At 34.9% G+C, this 23,197-nt stretch overlaps 1 pseudogene; it reads right to left on the minus strand.

Annotated features, from left to right (window-relative positions):
• Positions 1–10,961: 10,961 nt before the first annotated feature.
• Positions 10,962–11,306, minus strand: LOC137223145 (small ribosomal subunit protein eS26 pseudogene; annotated as a pseudogene).
• Between the last annotated feature and the right edge of the window lie 11,891 nt (positions 11,307–23,197).

The raw sequence follows: 23,197 nt of genomic DNA on the forward strand, positions 1-23,197 counted from the left end.
TTCATTGGGCCATTCCTTAGTACCTTTGCATAATAATCTTCAGTAGTGGAAAACAGCTTTAACATAATAAAGACAGTACCACCAAGGACTCAGATCTTGAAGGAAGAAGACATTTATTCACCATATCAGGAAAATTCTCTAGCTGAGGCTTTTACAAAGTATAAGGGGAACATGCAATGAGCAGCATATAGCCTGTATATAAACCTCTACATATATTGTCAATTAATTTATGACAAAAGAGCCAAGTATATACAATAGAGAAAACATTTAATAGCAGTGCCAGGAAAAATGTATAGTCACCTGCAAAAGAATGAAACTGGACAACTATCTTACATCATACACAAAAATCAACTCAAAATGAGTTAAAGACTTGAATGTAAGACCTGTAATCATAAAACTCCTGGAAGAAAACAGAGGGTAAGTGATTTGAAATCAGTCTTGCTAATGATTTTTTGGATTTGACACTAAAACAAAGGCAACAAAAGCAAAAATTAATAAGTGGGACCATATCAAACTATAAAACTTCTATACAGCACAGGAAATCATAAACAAAATGAGAAGGCAACCTGTGGAATGGGAAAAATATTTGCAAATCATATATCTGATTCAGAGTTAATATTCAAAACATGTAATGAACTCACAAGCCTCAATATCAGAAAAACACCGAACAATCTAATTTTAAAAAAGAGCAGAGGAACTGAATAGACATTTCCTAAATAACACATACAAATGCTTAAAAGGTACATGAAAAGGTGCTCAACATCACTGATCATCAGGGAAGTGCAAATCAAAACCGCAATGAGATATCATCTCACACCTGTTAGAGTGGCTATTATAAAAAAAACAAGAGATAGCAAGTGTTGGTAAGGATGTAGAGAAAAGGAAACACTTTGTGTGTGCTATCAGTCATCTGCTGGAACCTTGACTCATAAAACATAAACGCTGAATGTTAAGGTAATGAACTCAAGTTACTACAATTGACAGTGTTTAACAAGTTAATGAATTAACAAAATAAAGATGAAAATTTAAATAAAGAAAATATATGGAATATATTTATTAAGTTCACATTATGTTGAGCAAGTACTAAATTGTTTATGAGATTTTGTTATTCTGTTTTTTCTGTGTAATATTACCTAATGATAGGTCTCCCTACTTTTTCATTACATTAAGATCGTGTACTTGTGAACATTAAAACAGCTTCCTGAGCTTCCCAATACACTGATTTTTCTTATGACCCAGCATTAATGAAAGAGAATGAGAGACTAAGAACTGTTAACCACAAAGCTAAAAAAACTGTAGCTTTTATAAACTGTAAATATAATTTAAGTAAACTGTTAAGAATAACAACATTCTCTAATGAGAAAATTAAAATTGAACTCTTGATTTTTACTCTTGTGCTGTTTTTGCGAGAACCACACTGCTGGGTTAATGTTTTTTATGTTGTACATGGAAAAAAAGATTCTTAAAGATTTTATTAAAATTTTTTAAAATACTAATTTTGTCAAGAAATATCCACTGGATAACTATTAAGTGCCAAGAGCGCTGCTAGAGCCTAATTAGGATTATTCAAATCTTCGCAGAATGAATTTACAGGCCAATGTCTTAGAGAAATCCATACATTACCAAATGTAAAATAGGTAGCCTTGGAAGCAGCAGCATAGTACAGGGAGATCAGCTCGGAGCTCTGTGGTGACCTAGAGGGGTGGGATAGGGAGGATGGGAGGGAGGCCCAAGAGGGAGGGAATATGGGGGTATATGTATGCATATGGCTGATTCACTTTGTTGAACAACAGAAACTAACACAGCATTGTGAAGTGATTATACTCCAATAAAGATGTATTAAGAAAATAAAATATTCTGGAGAAACAAAAAAAAAGAAAAGCTAAGTCTGATTTTTCAGGCTTGACTATAGGCCTGACAAAGGCATTCTTTGGCAGCCCTCATGGGGAAAATCTGCTCTCTCCACACCAGATTTTGTGCACAGCCAGTACATTTTAGTCTCTGAGAGGAGTTGTGGTCAAGGGCACAACTAGCCAGTCACACTCTTTCCAGTATTCGCACTCTTAATCTGAGCACCTTCATTCCTAGGTCTCTTAATCTGAGGCTTTGGCCAGAGGTCTTCCTTGGGTGCTTCTGTTGAAACCTCCTTAGGGGAAGAGAGAGAAGGGAAAACACTGAAGACACCTTTTACCATTTTGACTCAGTACCCAGAACTTTTTTACTCCTGGCCTTTTGTCCTCTACATTTTCTCCAATGCCTGGGGCCATAGAACTTTTTGTTTTGGGCTTGCTCATCAGTGAGATGACCCCCATGTCTGTGTTGATCCACCTGACCCTCAATTAGTGCACTGTTCTATGGGGGAAAATGGAACAGGGGGAGTTGATGATTTTTCTGGTTTTATCCTCTGGCTTATACCATTGCAGTTAAGTGATTAAAGGCTTAACTTCATCTTTGGCTTGTTGCTTTAACTGACTACTCCAATACCTGGCAACTCAGCTCACACAAATACCCTTCTCTCAGCTCAACTTAGTCCTAAGATTATATTCCTCCTAATGTTATCAGTAACCACTCAATTTCTCTTAAGCAGGTGTTGTAGGATTGAGAGCCCAGTTTTGCCAAAGCATAACATTAGCACAATATCAGAAAACATTTGTAATATTTTGATTTAAGAACAACATATAAGCAACATGGTACAGATCAAATTTAAAAAATGTGCCCTGCATCTGGCAGTGTTTGAACTCTTTAGCTAGAGGATAAGAAAGAAAGAATCATATTTTCCAAAGAAATCAATTTATTTGCTGTACATTGTGGCTACTAAAAGATCTATAGATGTGCACATTCCTATTTCTTGAGAACAATGTTGCTAGAATAACCAGGTTGTTTATTCCAACATTTAGGAAGATTCATCAGATAAGCTGAACTAATGATAAGGGTATCAATCCTCTAAGAATTACTCTATATTATTAATATATTCATATTCACTTTTCAGTTGTAACAGAATTTATGAATAGATATTATGAAAAATGATGAGATAATTCTTAAAATTAAAGATTTAATACTAAATTTTAAAGTTTTGCTATTTTGTTGTTCTTGTTATATCCATTTGTGTGTGTGTGATTCAGACTCATGTGGAATACAGTCGGTCCTCTATATCTGTGGATATATCTGCAGAATCCATATCCATGGATTCAACAAACGGTGGATCAAAAATAATCAGGGAATGCTGGAAAGGGTGTGGAGAAAAGGGAACACTCTTACACTGTTGATTGGAATGTAAATTGATACAGTCACTATGGAGAACAGTATGGAGATTTCTTAAAAAAATAAAAATGGAGCTACCATATGATCCTGAAATCCCACTCTTAGGCATATATCTAGAAAAAAAACATGGTCTGAAAGGAAACATGCACCCCAAAATTTATTGCAGCACTGTTTACAGTAGCCAAGACATAGAAGCAACCTAAATGTCCATTGACAGATGAGCAGATAAAGAAGATGTGGTACATATGTACAATGGAATATTACTCAGCCAGTAAAAAGAATGAAGTAATGCTATTTGCAGCAACATGGTTGAATCTAGAGATTCTCATACTGAGTGAAGTCAGTCAGACAGAGAAAGACAAATATCTTATGATGTCACATATGCAGAATCTAAAAAAAAATGATACTAATGAACTTATTTACGAAACAGAAATGGACTCACAGACTTAGAGAACAAACTTATGGTTACCTGAGGGATAGTTAGGTGAGGTCAGGGGAGGGATAGTTAGGGAGTTTGGGATTGATATGTACACACTACTATATTTAGAATGGATAACCAAAAAGGACCTGCTGTATAGCACAGGGAAATCTGCTCAATATTATGTAACAACCTAAATTGGCAAATAATTTGAAAAAGAATTGATACATGTATATGCATAACTGAATCACTTTGTTGTACACACCTGAAACTAACACAATATTTTTAATCAACTATACCCCAATATAAAATAAAATCAATGTAAATTAAATTAAATTAAAAAAAGACCAGAAGTAAAAAACTAAAATAAAATAGTTAAGATGATAAATTTTACATATATGTATATATATATATATAAAACTACAATAAGAAATTGGAAAAAATTAATGGGAGGGGTAATTTGCAAAGAAAAAAAAAGAAGTAATGAGCAGTCCAATACAAATGTTCAAACATACTTCATCCCTGTACAAACAACTATGGACAAACCAGTCACAAAATAATAGGGCTACTGTAACATTCACACCTGCCACGAGGTAGGATAGTTTACAAGAGTTACTACTGAAAGATCAAAACATATGTCTCATTTATCACATGTGAACCATTAAATTCTGGATATAAGGATATGTAATAACATAGATACTTCACAGTCACACTAACCCTGTGGAAGAATAATTTGGGTGATAGATATGTAGCCTGTAGCTTCTATCTTATCATACAGTGTATAATTTCAGAATACCAATATGGCAGGGAGGTAGAGAGCAGGAATTTCTAGGTAAGCAGTAGATACCCAAGGATATATGATGTCACCTTTTCAAATAATGAGGTAAGTGCCTCCCTATTCCCTTACTTTCTGCATTTCTGGTGATTGGAAAGACAATACATTATTTTCATTTCTTAAGTTCTCCCTAATATCCTCATAACTTCAGAAGTCTCCGTCTTAGAACTAGATTTTCTTCTGAAACAATGTAGATCCATTTTTATAAAGGAAAAAGTATTGGCTCTATAAAATAATCATAAACAAGAAAAAACAGATAATGTGAACCAATGATAAGGATCTTGTGTCTACAAAGCCTATCCATAATCCATAATTTGGATTATATATATTTAATATTTTTCTATCAACCTTTCTAAGTATTGATAATAAAATAATTTTATAAAGGGGTACTAAAAAATTGAGAGCAATTATCTTCACGAGAAGTGAAAAGTATTCCCAACGTCATTCCTATCAAGATAATGATTCAAAGCAAGGATTCTGACAGCAGACTTACTGGCTTCAAACTCAGCGTTTACTTTCCTAGCTCTGTAACACAGTTGAGTTACTTCACTTCTCTGAGACTCAGTTTCCTCCCCTGTAAAATTTGGTTATAGAAACAAATTAACTTTACAGATTGTTGAGAACGTTAGATGTGTTAACACATGTACAGCACCTTTAATATTGGGCATTATACAAACATAAATAAATGTTAGTTTCTCAGTTCAGTAACAAATTTGGAGGTGTTATTTATTATGCCATCCCTCTGTGTAACTTGGTGAGTTAAAGCCAGAGAATAGCCTGAGAGACTCTGCAATTCAGTTATTAGATCTGTTAGCCTCACTCAAATCCTATCCAGAGAACTTAGGGACCTTTTTGTGTATTTTAGGAAATCCATAAATTTCCTGGACATAAAATTTCAAGGCATATTTTGTGTATAATGGCCTTATGGGACATTTTATGGGAAAAATCCATATCCCCAAAAATCCAGTAGCAATGGTCTGCATTTTTATTTCATTTAACTATATAATTTGCTAAGATTAAGCAATCAAATTAAAAGTAATATGCTGAAGTGATTTTGAGCAAGAGAAGTGGACTTTTATTAACATTGTTTCTCTGGGTAAATCCCTTAACTTCTCTAAACATTTATAAAATGGTAGTAATTATAATTATTTTTCGTATTTCTGAAAAATGCTGATTTCACATTGCAAAAAATATATAGTTAACCTGAGACATCAAAAACTCAGTTATTTCCTGAAGGTAAATTAGACATTTCTTGAGCATATGCTAGCATATTAAGGCCAATATATTTCTATGCACTAGTCATTTGTTGCCCACAACTTGAGTGAGTTAATATATTTTCAAAATTTTCCAAACCTCTGCTTCCCAGGGAATATTTGGCTCAATAGACCTTTTTGACTAATGTAGCTTACCTTTTAAAATTTAATTTTATGATCTTAATATGTTGATTTTAGTAAGTGATAGATATTAAGGAAGGGCAAGCTGCCACAATTAATAGAAGGTTACACTTTTGAAATTCTAGTTCCACTCTGTGGATTTTATTTTTTGTCTTACAACATATTTAACGGGTAAGCTAATAAGGTAAAAAATAAATATACTTATTTTACATATGGTATACATTAATTGGTTTCAATATTTTAATAGTGGTTACTGGAACAAACATCTATTTATTAAATAGCATCGAAACTCAACCACAAAATGATATTGCTATTAAATGACATTAAATATTCATGTTAAGGAGTGTGTTTTATTTCTTATTTATTTTTAAATGTTTTACCTGGGGGCCTGCCAACTATAAGGATGATTCAGTCAGTCTAGAAGCTCCTTATACCTGGATCTCACCCCACCACTTCCTCACCAGTGATTCAGGGCCCCATGGGAGTCTGTGAGGTAACTGCTTCTTTTTTTTTTTTTTTTTTTTTTTGGTGTTAGTTCTTTTTATTTTTTTTATTTTTTTTTATTGGAGTATAGTTGATTTAAAATGTGCTGATCTCTGCTGTACAGCAAAATGACTCAGTTATACACATATAGACATTCTTTTTTTTATATTCTTTTCCATTATGGTTTATCCCAAGATATTCAATATAGTTCCCTGTGCTATACAGTAGGACTTTGTTGTTTATCCCTCCTATATATAATAGTATACATCTGCTAATCCCAAACTCCCAGTTCTTCCCTCTCTCTTCCCCCTCCCACTTGGCAACCAAAAGTCTGTTCTCTATATCTGTGAGTCTGTTTCTGTTTTGTAGATAGGTTCATTTGTGCCATACTTTAAATTCCACACATAAGTGATATCATATGGTATTTGTGTTTCTCTTTCTGACTTACTTCACTTAGTATGATAATCACTAGTAGCATCCATGTTGCTGCAAATGGCAATATTTCATTCTCTTTTTATGTCTGAGTAGTATTCCCTTGTATATATGTACCATATCTTCTTTATCCATTTGTTTGTCGATGGATGTTTAGATTGTTTCTATGTTTTGGCTATTGTGAATAGTGCTGCTATGAACATAGGGGTGTATGTACATATTTTAATTATAGTTTTGTCTAGGTATATGCCCAGGAGTGGGATTGATGGATCCAATGATCTTGAACTGGAAGAATTAATATTGTTAAAATAGCAATATTACCCAAAGAAATCTACAGATTTAATGTGATCCTTATCAAAATAGCCATGACATTTTTCACAGAACTAAAACAAATTATCCAAAAATTTATATGGAACCATAAAAGACCAAGAATTGCCAAAGCAATCCTGAGGAAAAAAAACAAAAAATAAAGCAGGAGACATAACTCTCACAGGTTCAGACAATACTACAAAGCTACATTAATCCTAACAGTGTGGTATTGGTACAAAAACAAACATATGGGATCAATGGATCAGAATAGAGAGCACACCTAGGGTCAGTTAATCTTCAACAAAGGAGGCAAGAATATAAAATGGGAAAAAGAGTCTCTTCAGCAAGTGGTACTGGGAAAGTTGGATAGCTGCATGTATATCAATGAAGTTAGAACACACTTTCACACTATACACAAAATAAACTCAAAAAGTCTTAAAGATTTAAACATAAAGCATGACACCATAAAACTCCTAGATGAGAGCATAGGCAAAACATTCTCTGACATAAATCATACCAATGTTTTCTTAGATCAGTCTCCCAAAGCAATAGAAATAAAAACACAAATAAATAAATGTGACCTAATCAAACTTACAAGTTTTGAACAGCAAAGGAAACCACAAAAAAATTTTTAAAAAAAGACAACTGAAGAATGGGAGAAAATATTTGCAAATGATGTGACAGACAAGAGCTTAATCTCCAAAATATACAAACAGCTCATACAACTCAACAACAAAGAAACAAAAAAACAATCAAAAAATGGGCAGAAGACTTTAATAGACATTGCTCCAAAGAAGACATACAGATGGCCAGTAGGCACATGAAAAGATGCTCAACATCACTAATCATTAGAGAAATGCAAATCAAAACTACAATGAGGGCTTCCCTGGTGACGCAGTGGTTGAGAGTCTGCCTGCCGATGCAGGGGACACAGGTTTGTGCCCCGGTCTGGGAAGATTCCACATGCCACAGAGCGGCTAGGCTTGTGAGTCATGGCCCCTGAGCCTGCGCATCCGGAGCCTGTGCTCCACAACGGGAGAGGCCACAACAGTGAGAGGCCCGTGTACCGCAAAAAAAAAAAAAAAAAAAAAAAAAAAAAAAATCTACAATGAGGTATCACCTCACACCAGTTAGAATGGGTATCATCATAAAATCTACAAACAACAAATGCTGGAGAAGGTGTGGAGAATAGGGAACACTCTTGCACTGTTGGTGGGAATGTAAATTGATACAGTCACTATGGAGAACAGTATGGAAGTTCCTTAAAAATCTAAAAATAGAATTATCATATGATCCAGCAATCCACTACTGGGCATATACCCAGAGAAAACCATAATTGAAAAAGACACATGCAACCCAGTGTTCATTGCAGCACTATTTACAATAGCCAGGTCATGGAAGCAACCTAAATGCCCATCAACAGACGAATGGATAAAGAAGATGTGGTACTTATACACAATGGAATATTACTCAGCCATAAAAAGGAATGAAATTGGATCATTTGTTGAGACGTGGATGGATCTAGAGACTGTCATACAGAGTGAAGTAAGTCAGAAAGAGAAAAACAAATATCGTATATTAATGCATATATGTGGCACCTAGAAAAATGGTACAGATGAATGGGTTTGCAGGGCAGAAATTGAGACACAAACGTAGAGAACAAATGTATGGACACCAAGGGGGGAAAGCAGTGGGGTGGTGGGGGTGTTGGTGTGATGAATTGGGCGATTGGGATTGACATGTATACAATGATGTGTATAAAATTGATGACTAATAAGAACCTACTGTATAAAAAAATAAATTAAATTAAATTAAAAAAAATACAAAACAAAAAACACTACAATGAGGTACCACCTCACACAGGTCAGAATGGCCATCATTAAAAAGTCTACAAATAACAAATGCTGGAGGGGTTGTGGAAAAAAGGGAACACTTCTACACTTTTGGTGGGAATATAAGCTGGTACAGCCACTATAGAAAAGAGTGTAGAGGTTCCTCAGAAAACTAAAAATAGAATTACCAAATATTTTCTTTTTAAAATGTTAAGTCCTACAGTTGTATTTTTAGTTTGTTTATCTGTTTGTGTTTTTATACTATGACCCCTGAAATTTTCCAGCCCTGATTGTTCATAAAGTTTCTGACATACAATATAGGTAGCATTAAGAAATTAAAGAATAGTCTATTTTAAAGTGGTGGTAATGTAAATCCATCACTGTTTATATTCAAGACATTGCCATATGTCATTCAGTATAAAAAATTGGGGAGATTTTTATGATAGGAAATTAGGATGGTGGTGGGATGAAGGGAAGTGAAAAAGATGTTGGGGAAAAAAGTCACCTTTTCATGTATTATCAATCATATAAAGAGTAATTGCAAAATAAAGACTGAAACAACAGCCAAGTGGCAGAAATTAAGAATGCTCAAAAATAAGAACAGCGGAGGAATGTAGGTAAAAAGTAAGAAATAAGAAAGCTTTCTAGCAGCAAAGCTGGGAAAAAGCCAATAGGCATTCCCTACTTCTAATAATGATTTTTTCAAGAGTTTGCTAGCTAGGATTACTAGTTTTTCCTGGCAATGAACTTTGTACAAGTGTTTTTTTTTCCCCCATTTTTAATAACATTTGTTCTTTTCTTTCTAATTTTATGAGCAATACATATTCATTGCAGACAACAAGAAATACATAAAAGCCTAAAGTAGAAAATATCAATCACTCATAATCCCCATCTTCCCCAGAGATAACCACCATTAGCAATTTGATACATTTCTTCCCACTGTCTATGAATTTTTTTAACTGAAGTATAATTGACCTAAACATGTTAGTTCCAGGTGCACAACATAGTGATTCAATATGTGTATACATTACAAAATGATCATGATAAGTCCAGTTACAATCTGTCACCATACAAAGACATTACAATGTAATTGCCTATATTCTTCATGCTGTACATTTAATCCCCATGACTCATTTTTTTGTAATCAGAAGTTTGTACGTCTTAATCTTCCCACCTATTTCACTCATAACTCCCTCATTTCTCTCTGCTTTGGCAAACAACTGTTTGCTTTCCGTATCTGTGAGTCTGTAATGTTTTGTTATGTTTCTTCCTTTATTATTTTTTTTTTAGATTCCACATATAAGTGAGATCATATGGTATTTGTTTTTCTCTCTCTGACTTATTTCACTTGGCAGAATATACTCTAGGTCCATCCATGTTGTCACAAATGACTATATTACATTCTTTATTATGGCTGAGTAATATCCCATTGTATATATATGCCAAATCTTTGTCCATTCATCTATCAATGGACACAGGTTGCTTCCATATCCTGGTAATTTTAAATCATGCTGCAATGAACATAAGGGTATATATATCTTTTTGAACTACTGCTTTTATTTTCTTCAGAAAAATACTCAGAAGTGGAATTGCTGGGTCATATGGTAGTTCTATTTTTAATTTTTTTGAGGAACCTCCATACTGTTTTCCATAGTAGCTGCACCAATTTACATTTAGCAATGCAAGTGTCGTTTTGTTAATTGTCTTGCACTTTATCAATGTTATATCTCTCTCAAAATTAAACGAGATATTTAACAATCTAATATGCCTATGCCATCATCTTTATAAACCAGATAACATCATTCCCCTGCTTATAACCTGCAAATGGCTTCTTTATGACATTTAACATGACACCCAGACTCTTAGCATCACTTTTATCTCTCTAAAGTCTAAACAACCTCTCCTCACTCATTCTTTTCATTTTTTTTAAAATTGTGATTTCTATTTTATTGTCTTTTCAGAGAACAGTATTTCTTCAGTCTTTAATGACTTAGCCCTTACATGGGCTTTGGTGGAGGTCTTGGGGCAGCACTCACAGGTATAAATTGGGGTGGAGGTATTCAGTCCTTTCAGCTTCAGGAGAACAATTCCTGAACAACTTGCTGTAAATGGCACAACTTATGCTGTAATGTAATTTCACATACAGCTTGGGAAGCACATAGGTGTCCAAAACATTCACTTTGGAAATGTCCCTGATGGCTGCAGCCTCTACGATGTTCCAAATGACCAACTCCTTAATGACCTTATCTTTACATGTATCAGGCACAGTTGGTGCAGCAAATAGGCTGCACCTGGCCTCGGCCCTTTTTGGCACAACCATTGTTCCTTCTTTTCTTAGTCATCTTGGAAATGAGGAGGAATGAGAGCTCACTCTTATCAAATGACAATGAATGTTTTGCTGTTCTTAGAACAATCTAAATTCTTTCATCAATTTTCCTGTTCAGGATTTTTGCACTTGCTTCTTCTTTTGCTGCAAACTCATTTCCTCACCTTTTCACATAGTTTATGTACATCTTTGCTCAAACGTCATCTTCTCAGGAAATCTTTCCTTTATCATGTTGTCCAAAATGCAACTATCACTACCCCAGGCCAATCACAAACTGACAATTAATCACATTTTATTTTCCTTCACAGTATATCTCCACATGATATATTACAGAATTTAAAATATTATAAAATACATCTTTGTACATGTTTTGCCTCCTGTTTCCATCCCCCAATAAAATTTATGTTTCATGAGCAATGGGACATTATTTACTGATCAAATGCAAATAGTTGTCAACAACTCCTATCAATCTGGTAGCAAAAACCTGCACTAATTGTCTCTGTCTGCTGTTCCAAAGAAGTGTCTTGGATTTTGACCAGTAGCAGAGGTGGGTCATAACTACAGAGTACTCCAAATCCTCCCCAAAAGAACTGACTTTATTTGGAATTAAATGTGGGAAACCACAAGACTATGGTGTTCTTCAACTCAGTAGATATTTGGGTGATAAGCAATTAAGATGAGGCTGGTAGCACCATGAGAACAACAAACCAAACCATAAGCCAGCTAATGTACCAGAGAGGACCAGGAAAATAAACAGCTAAGAGGAGTCCTCATGGAGTGAAAACAAACCTTAAAGTCTGACCTCAGAAAACTACCCTTACAGAGGGACCTGAATTTACCTGAATCAAATGATAGAATATTTTGTACCTCATGGAATTGTCAAAAACAATAGAGCAATCAACCAGAAATTAATGGAGCATTTCAGTTGGGTGTGATACCAGCACAGACAAACAACTTAACAGAGAGAAAAGAAAAAGTGCAATGGATCAAAGATAGCTGAACAAAAATCACTGTCGTCCCAGTGTGATTGTGCACATGCCAAGGATATGCCTTCTGAGAAATAATGTCAGAGCTTTAATGCTATGAAGAAGTAGACATCACTGAAATAGTTCAGCCAACTCATTCAACAATATATGACAACAATAAAAAGACCAGGGAAAATCTTATACAAAGTTGCTATATTATATTGTCTAAAACATGTAGTTTTAAGAAAAATAGTTATAAGGCACACAAAGAAAGAGGAAAGCATAATCCATACACATGGGGGAAAAAAGCAGGAAACAGAATCTGGCTTGTAAAAAGGCCAAGATGTCAGATCAAACAATGACTTCAAAAGGAGCCATTTAAAATATCTTCAGAGGAGGATTGTTGCAAGATGGTAAAGTGGGAGATACTAGACTTAGTCCCCCGATGAAAACCAATCAGACAGCTATCCATGAAAGAAAATCACCCAGGGAAGGTTCAAGAGTCTAATTAAGAACCTACAGCAACACAGTGAGGCAAAAAAAAAAAAGAATAACCACACAAAGTATCACAGAGGAGATCAGCTTAGCAGAGATGTCTAGAGACAGCTGCGTACACAGAAGAAAGGTGGGGGTTATCAGTATCAGGCACATAGTGGGTACCCTCAATGTCTCCAGTGACCTGCTGTTCAGAGGACTCTAGAAGGCTTTGCTGTCAAGGACCTAAACAGTCCCTATGAGAGTGGCAGACTCCCCACAACTTTTTAAATTCTGTAATATTTTATGTAATGTTTGTCTGCACAGACCCCAGAGGCCAACTTTACAGAGGAAACCAGTAGCTTTTGTTGCTGTGGTAACCAATAACCATCATCACTACATACCCTTCAGAGAAGGAAACATTGTTGCACTCCCACACCCCACCACCCCCCATCAAGGTGAACGCTACCAAACATTAAAAAAAAATACCATTATTTTCACAAACTCTTAAAAAAGATAAAGAAAAGGGAACATTTCTTATTCATTCAATGAGGTCAGTATTATCCTAATAACAATACTAGAAAAAGATACCACACAAAAAATAAAACTAAAGAACAATGAATGAATTGATACAAAATCTCTCCGCAAAATACTAGCAAACCAAATCCAGCAATATATTAAAAGGGTTATACATTGGGGCCAAGTAGGATTTATCCCAGGAATGCAAGGTTGGTTTAAAATCTGAATATCAATTAATATAATACACTACATCAATAGAATAAAAGAGAAAATCATATGGTCATCTAAATACATGCAGAAAAAGCACTTGACATATCCAACACATTTTTATGAAATAAACCACTCCACAAACTAGGAATAGAAGGAGATCTCCTCAAAAGATAAAAGGCATCTAAAAAAAGTTCACAGCTAATATCATACTTCATGGTCAAAGATGAATGCTTTCCCCTTATGAGTAGAAACAATACAAAATTTTATGTTCTACCCATTCCATGCAACATTTTCCTGGAGATTCTAACCAGAAAAATGAGACAAGAAAAGAAAAAAAAATTAAACATCCATATTGGAAAGGAAGAGGTAAAACTATTTCTATTTGCAGATGGTATGCATCCATATATAAAAAATCTGAATGAAGCCACATAAACTATTAGAACTAATAAACTAGTTCTGTAAGACAGTAGGACAGTAAGACACAAGATCAATAGAAAAATTGAATTTTATTTCACACTAGCAATGAAATCTGAAAATTAAATTTAAAAAACTATTCAATTTACTATGGCATCAAAAAGAATAAAATATTTAACAAATAATTGTAAAACTGATACTCTAAAATTTATAAAACATTGTTGAAAGAAATTAAAGGTCTAAATAAATGGAGAAGACACCCTAAGTTCATGGATCAGAAGGCTTATAATATTAACACAATACCACAAAAATTTATATGTAGACAATCCAAAAGCTATGAAAATGTCACTTGGCTTCTTTGCATATTTGACAAGCTGATACTAAAATTAATATGAAAATTAAATGGATCCTGATTAGTCAAAGCATTTTGTAAAAAAGGACAAAGTTAGGGTACTATCACTTCCCAATTTCAAAATGTACTTCAAGCTACAATAAATACAGCATGACACTAGTTTAAGTATAGACATATAGATTAGTAGAATAGAATTGATAATCCAGAAATAAAACTCATACCTATGGTCAGTTGACTTTTGACAAGGATGGTAAGACAATTAAGTGGGAGGAAGATTAATAGCTCTTTCAACAAATGATGCCAGAACAACTGGATATCCACATTACATCATCAGCCACATTAAATAATTAATTATTAAATCAAAGAAACTTGATGCTTTTCTCATACCATATACAAACTTTAAATGAAATTATATCATAGTCGTAAATGTAACAGCTCAAACTTAAAAACTCTTAGAAGAAAATATGAGTAAAATTTGTGACCTAGGGTTAGGTCAATGGTTTCTTAAATACAAAACCAAAGCACAAGTGACTAAAGAAAAATAATTGCAATTCAAAAAGTTACCATCAAAAAAGTTTAAAGCCAACCCACAGAATGGAGCAAAATATTTACGAATGATATATCTAATAAAAAATTATATTTAGAATATAGAAAGAACACTTAAAATTGAATAATAAAAATATAAATATCCCAAATAAAAATTGAGCAAAGTATCTGAATAAACATTTCTACAAAAAAAAAATATACAAATGATCAATAAGCATATTAAAAGATGGTCAACATTGTTAGTCAATAATGGAAGGTAAATCATGAACACAATGAGGTCCTACTTTGCACCCACTAGGATGGTTATAATTTTTTAAAAAATTAAAAACAAGAATCTATTTACAAATGTTTGTGATGATATGGAGAAATTGGAACCCTCTTATACTGCTGTACATAAAATGATGGATCTCTCTTGTAAAATAGTCTGACATTTTCTCCAGAGTTTAAAAATACAGTTACCATATGTACCTCACAACTTGATTCTAAGTATACATCCAAGAGTAATGAAGACATAAATCCACACAATAACTTCTACATGAATGTTTAGGACATTATTCAAAATAGCTCCAAGGTGGAAACCACCTAAATATCTATCAACTGATAAATTGATGAATAATATGTGGTATACCCATAAAGTGGAAAGGAATGAAGTAATGATACATGCTACAACATTGATGAACTTTGGAAACATCTTTCTAAGTGAAATAAGTCACCCACAAAGCACCACTTATTGTCTAATTCCTTTTACATTTTACATCTCCTTTTATCTTTTTTTTTTGCATCTTTATAGCCCTTTATCCTTCCCGAATAAAATCATATACTTATTATCATTTGCTTCCTTTTTTAAAAAAAAAATTTATTAGAGTGTAATTGATTTACAATCTTGTGTTAGTTTCTGTTGTACAGCAAAGTGTATGTCATACATATACATATATCCACTCTTCTTTAGATTCTTTTCCCATATAGGTCATTACAGAGTATTGAGAAGAGTTCCCTGTGCTATACAGTGGGTCTTTATTAGTTATCTATTTTATATGTAGCAGTGTGTATTTGTCAATCCCTATCTCCCAAATTATCCCTCCCTGCCTTCCCGCCCACCCCTGCTTTCCCCCCTTGTAACCATAAGTTTATTTTCTACATCTGTGACTCTTTTTCTGTTTTTTAAATAAGTTCATTTGTACCATTTTTTTTAGATTCCACATATAATTTTTAGTCTTATGACAATGCATATTTGGTTATTTGAAAGCCTTGAATTATGTTTTATTTTTTTCTGAAGTGTCCATATGAGAATTTCTAGCCATATTTTTTACAAAATGCACCATCTTCTCTTAAAACAATTTAGGTTAAGAAATGTACACAGTTAGATAAGTGCAATATGCTTTAAACATATGTTCATTTTTTGCCACTGAGATTTCTGTTTGGATTTTATACATTTTCAAATTATTTCAAATTCTTTTTATTATTTGAATGTTCTAAGGGGTTTGTAAGCAACTCTCTAATAATCTTTAATATGTATGTGATTCTGCAGTAACTAAACATCTGTGAACATTACTTAAGCTATATAAATTATACTAGAAAACTGTATAAACTCTCTTAGAATTAGCATCACAGGAGAATCAATAAATAGAAAAAAAATAAACGAGCTGGAATAAAAATAAACAAAATCAGGGCTTCCCTGGTGGTGCAGTGGTTAAGAATCCACCTGCCAATGCAGGGGACATGGGTTCAAGCCCTGGTCCAGGAAGATCCCACATGCCGCGGAGCAACTAAGCCCGTGTGCCACAACTACTTAGCCTGCGCTCTAGAGCCCACGAGCCACAACTACTGAGCCCACACACCACCGCTATTGAAGCCCACGTGCCTAGAGTCCGTGCTCCGCAACAAGAGAGACCACCGCAATGAGAAGCCTGCACACTGCAACGAAGAGCAGCCCCCACTGGCTGCAACTATAGAAAGCCCACAGGCAGCAACGAAGACCCAAAGCAGCCAAAAATAAATAAATTAATTAATAAATCTATTTTAAAAAACCAAATAAATATGTAAACAAAATCAGCAACCTGGAAATATAGTCATTGCATTATCTGAACTTTGAAAATAAAGCTATATGTCTAAACATGTGATGTCATAGTCAATTAAAATATAAATAATAGAGGTGAGGAGTGAAGATGGTGGAACGGGAGGATGTGGAGTTTGCCTCTCCTTATAAGTACATTAAGCATACATCAACAAATGGAACAATTCTCACAGAGAATTGGACACTAGCAGAGGACCTTGGACACTTAAGGACAAGAAAAATTTCTGCACAACTGGGTAGGAGAAAGAAAGAAAAAAAGAAAAGAAAAGAGGAAGTAGGACAGGACCAGTATCCCTGGGGGAGAGCTGAAGGAGAGAAGGGGTTCCCACACTCAAGAAAGCGCCACACGGTGGGGGGATCAGCTGGGACAGAAAGGGACCTTCAGAGAATCGGAGGGCAACATAGCAACTGGCCAGTGGAAGGCAGGCCAAAGTAAGACCTATGCACATAGTCCGTGCTGCAGCCCTGTGCACCCCAGCTTGAGTTATATGTGTGCTGGTGTGGAGGAGGGCTGGGTGCTGGAAAGTGGGGTTGGGAGAGTGGACCAAGGGAGGGGTCAGCTGTAGGCAGTGAGGAGCTACACAGTTGGGAAAGTTTGCAGAGGAAGCCCAGGACACCATACAAGCAAGACACCATTTCTGAGTAGCACACAAGGGGTGGGGCCACCACTGCAATGCCTTTCCCCACCCACTGACTCCGGCCTCTATGGACAGTAGCACCCCTCAAGCCAAAGCTTCCTCTACCTGCCCAGGCCCAACCAGGTCTGAGTGCCACATCCAGTAAAGCCCCCTCTGACAGAGCAGGTCCAGGCAGACCTGAACACCAGCCCCAGCAGCCATGACCATCAATGCCTGCACCCCTGCCCGCCTGTGTGGGCATGTGTGCTCAGGGGTAGCTTCAGGAATGGACACTGGTGGGAGGAACACACACAGAGTTGGATCTGGCACAGCAGGTCCAGAGACCTATCTAGAGATCTTGAGGGCCTCCTAGGAGGCAGGGGTAGGCTGTGGTGGACTGTGGGGGCAATGACACTGATAGTGGAGGCCCCAGGGAATTTTTCTGTGTGTATGTTTTGTTTTGTTTTGTTGTCTTATTTTTAACTTTTTAATACATTTTTTATTTTTCTATTTTTATTTTTTCTTCTTTTGTTCTTTTTTGTTTGTTTTTTAATTTTTTGTTGTGTTTTTTTTTTGTTTGTATCTTCTTTTTTGGCATTTTTGAGTGTATTTTGTTCTCTGCTTTTTTTTAGTTTTTTTTTTTTTTTTTGCTTTGTTTTTTGTTAGTTTTGTTTTAATTATTTGTTTTGGTTTTTAGGCTTTTTTGTTGGTTGGTTGGTTGTTTTCTTGTTTTTGGCTTTCTTTGTTTTTTGTTGTTGTTTGTCTGGTTTTGTTTTTATTAGTTGTCTTGGGTTTTGTTTGCCTGTTTGCTTTGCTGTGCAGCTTGCAAGGTCTTGATTCCTTGGGCAGGGGTTGGGCCTGAGTCCTGGTAGTGGGAGCACCTAGTCCAGGCCTCTGGACCACCAGAGAATTCCCAACCCCAGGGAATATTAATCTGCTTGAGCTCTCCATGAGGTCCCCATTTCACCACCAAGACCCAGATCCACCCAACTGCCTGCAAGCTCCAGTGCTGGATGCCTCAAGCCAAACAACCAGCAAGACAGGAACACAGCTCCACCCATCAGCAAAAATGATATGAGAGAGAAATATGTTAAGACAAAGGAGTAATGTAAAAACCTACAAGACCAAATAAATGTAGAGGAAGTAGGCAATCTACCTGAAAAAAATTCAGAGTAATGTTAATAAAAATGTTCCAAGAGCTCAGAAACAGAATAGAGCACAGATTGAGAAGATACAAGAAAAGTTTAACAAGTACATAGAAGAATGAAAGAACAAACAAACACTGATGAACAACACAGTAACTGAAATAAAAAATACTCTAGAAGGAATCAATAGCAGAATAACTGAGTCAGAAGAACAGATAAGTAAGCTGGAAAATAGAATGATGAAAATAACTGCAAGAAAATATTTGAAGAGATATTAGGGAGTCAAGAACTTATCGAATATGGGAAAGGAAATAGTTACTCAAGTCCAGGAAGCACAGAGAGTCCCATACAAGATAAACCCAAGGAGAAACATGCCGAGACACATATTAATCAAGTTACCAAAAATTAAATACAAGGAAAAAATATTAAAAGCATGACAGAAAAAGCAACAAATAACATACAAGGGAATCCCCATAAGGTTATCAGCTGATTTTTCAGCACAAACTCTGCAGACCAGAAGGTAGTGGTATGATATATTTAAAGTGATGAAAGGGAAAAAACTACAACCAAGATTACCCAGCAAAGATCTCATTCAGATTCAAGGGAGAAATCAAAAGCTTTACAGACAAGCAAAAGCTAAGAGAATGCAGCACCATGAAATCAGCTTTACAAAAAATGCTAAAAGGAAATTCTCTAGGCTGAAAACACAAAAAAATAAATAAATAAAGAGAGAGAGATCTACAAAAACAAGCCAAAAACAATGAAGAAAATGGCAATAAGAACGTACATATCGATAATTACCTTTAGTGTAAATGGATTAAATTCTCCAAACAAAAGACACGGGCTCACTGAATGGTTACAAAAACAAGACTCATACATATGCTGTCTACAAGAGACACACTTCAGACCTAGGGACACATACAGACTGAAAGTGAAGGGATAGAAAAAGATATTCCATGTGAATGGAAATCAGAAGAAAGCTGGAGTAGCAATACTCATATCAGACAAAATAGACTTGAAAATAAAAATGGTTATAAGAGACAAGGAAGGACACTACATAATGATCGAAGGATCAATCCAAGGAGAAGACATAACAATTGTAAAAATACAGGCACCCAGCCTCAATATATAAGGCAAATGCTAACACCACAAAGGGGAAATCTACAGTAACACAATAATAGTGGGGGACTTTAACACACCACTTACACCAATGGATATATCATCCAGACAGAAAATTAATAAGGAAACACAAGCCTTAAATGACATATTAGACTAGATAAACTTAATTGATATTTATAGGAAATTCCATCAGAAAGCAACAGAATACACTTTCTTCTCAAGAGCACACAGAACATTCTCCAGGATAGATCACATCTTGGGTCACAAATCAAGCCTTGGTAAATTTAAGAAATCATATCAAGCATCTTTTCTGATCACAACACTATGAGATTAGAAATCAATTACAGGAAAAAAACTGCAAAAACTACAAGCACATGGAGGCTAAACAATATGTTACTCAATAATCAATGGATCACTGGAGAAATCAAAGAGGAAATCAAAAAATACCCAGAAACAAATGACCATGAAAACCTGACAATCTAAAACCTGTGGGATGCAGCAAAAAGTTCTAAGAGGAAAGTTTATAGCAATAAAATCCTACTTCAAGAAACAAGAAAAATCTCAAATAAACAACCTATCTTTACACCTAAAGTAACGAGAGAAAGAAGAACAAACAAAACCCAAAGTTAGTTGAAGAAATCATAAAGATCAGAGCAGAAATAAATGAAATAGAGATGAAGAAAACAATAGCAAAGATCAATGAAACTAAAAGCTGGTTCTTTGAGAAGATAAACAAAATTAACAATCCTTTCTCCAGACTTATCAAGAAAAAAAAGGAGAGGATCAAAATCAATAAAATTAGATATGAAAAAGGAGAAGTTACAACTGATACCACATAAACACAAAGGATCATAAGAGACTACTACAAGCAACTATATGCCAGTAAAATGGACAACCTAGAAGGAATGGACAAATTCTTAGAAAGGTACAACCTTCTAAGAGTGAACCAGGAATAAATAGAAAATATGAACAGACCAATCACAAGAACTGAAATTGAAATTGTGATTAAAAGTCTTTCAACAACAAATGTCCAGGCCAAATGGCTTCACAAGGGAATTCTATCAAACATTTAGAGAAGAGTTAACACCTACCCTTCTGAAATTCTTCCAAAAAATTGCAGAGGAAGGAAAACTCCCAAGCTCATGCTACAAGGCCACCATCACATCAGGTTTTGATACCTGATACCAAAACCAGACAAATATATCACAAAAAAAGAAAATTACAGGCCAATATCACTGATGAACATACATACAAAAATCCTTAACAAAATACTAGCAAACAGAATCCAACAATACATCAAAAGGTTCATACACCCTGATCAAGTGAGATTTATCCCAAGGATGCAAGATTTCTTCAATACACTCAAGTCAAATAATGTGATTCAACACATTGACAAATTGAAGAATAAAAAATATATGATCATCTCAATAGATGCAGAAAAATTTTTTGACAAAATTCAACACCGATTTATGATAAAAACTTTCCAGAAAGTGGACTGAGAGGGAACCTACCTCAACATAATAAAAGTCATATACAACAAACCTACAGCTAACATTATACTCAGTGGTGAAAAACGGCAAGCATTTCCTCTAAGATCAGGAACATGACAAGGATGTCCACTCTCGCCACTTTTATTCAACATAGTTTTGGAAGTCCTAGGCACAGCAATCAGAGAATAAAAAGAAATAAATGGAATCCAAATTGGAAAAGAAGAAGTAAAACTGTCACTGTTTGCAGATGACATACTATACGTAGAAAATCCTAAAAATAGTACCAGAAAACTTCTAGAGCTCATCAATGAATTTGGTAATGTTGCAGGATACAAAATAGGTACACAGAAATATCTTACATTCCTACAAACTATCAAAAAAACATCAGAAAGAGAGATTAAGAAAACAATCCCATTTACCATTGCATCAAAGAGAATAAAATACCTAGGAGTAAACCTACCTAAGGAGGTGAAAGACCTGTTATCAGAAAACTGTAAGATACTGATGAACAAAATGAAAGATGACACCAACATTTGGAGAGATATACCATGTTCTTGGATTGGAAGAATCAATATTGTGAAAATGATTATGCTACCCAAAGCAATCTACAGATTCAATGCAATCCCTATCAAATTATCAAGGGAATTTTTCACAGAATTAGAACAAAAAATTTTACATTTTCTATGGAAACACAAAAGACCTGAATAGCAAAAAGCAATCTTGAGAAAGAAGAACAGTGTTGGAGTAATCAGGCTTCCAGACTTCAGACTATACTACAAAGCTACAGTAGTCAAAACAGTATGGTAATGGTACAAAAACAGAAATATAGATCAATGGAACAGGATAGAGCGCCCAGAGATAAACCCACACATTTATGGCCACCTAATCTATGAAAAAGGAGATAAGAATACACAATGGAGAAAAGACAGCCTTTTCAATAAGTGGTGCTGGAAAAACTGGACAGCTATATGTAAAAAATGAAATTAGAACACTTCCTAACACCATGCACAAAAATAAACTCAAAATGGATCCAAGAACTAAATGTAAGGGTGGATACTATAAAACTCTTAGAGGAAAATGTAGGCAGAACACTCTTTGACATAAATCACAGTAAGATATTTCTCAATCCACCACCTAGAGTAATAAAAATAAAAACAAAAATATACAAATGGGCCCTCATTAAACTAAAATATTTTGCACAGCAAAGGAAACCATAAATAAAATGAAAAGACAACCCACAGAATGGGAGAAAATATTTGCAGATGAAGCAACTGACAAGGGACTAATCTCCAAAATATACAAACAGCCCATGCAGATCAATATCAAAAAGACATACAACCCATCCATATAATGAGCAGAAGACCTAAATAGACATTTCTCCAAAGAACACATAAAGATGGCCAATAAACACATGAAAAACTGCTCAACATCACTAATTATTAGAGAAATGCAAATCAAAACTACAATGAGGTATCACCTCACAAGAGTCAGAATGGCCAACATCAAAAAGTCTAAAAACAATAAATGCTGGAGAGGGTGTGGAGAAAAGGGAAACCTCCTACACTGTGGTGGGAATGTAAATTGGTACAGCCACTATGGAGAACAGTATAGGGGTTCCTAAAAAAACTAAACATAGAGCTACCATATGACCCAGCAATTCTACACCTGAGCATATATCTGGAGAAAACCAGAATTCAAAAAGATGCAAGCACTCCACCCCGATGTTCACTGTGACTCTATTTACAATAGCCTGGACATGGAAGCACACTAAATGTCTATCAACAGAAGATTGGATAAAGATGATGTGGTACATATATACAGTGGAATTTTACTCAGCCATTAAAAAGTACAAAATAATGCCATTTGCAGTGACATGGATGGACTTAGAGTGTGTCATACAGTGTGCAGTAAGGTAGAATGAGAAAAACAAATATCTTATAATACCACTTATGTATGGAATCTAGAAAAATGGTACAGATGAA

This window comes from Pseudorca crassidens, chromosome 4, assembly GCF_039906515.1.
Source record: "Pseudorca crassidens isolate mPseCra1 chromosome 4, mPseCra1.hap1, whole genome shotgun sequence".
NCBI classification, from domain to species: Eukaryota; Metazoa; Chordata; class Mammalia; order Artiodactyla; family Delphinidae; genus Pseudorca; species Pseudorca crassidens.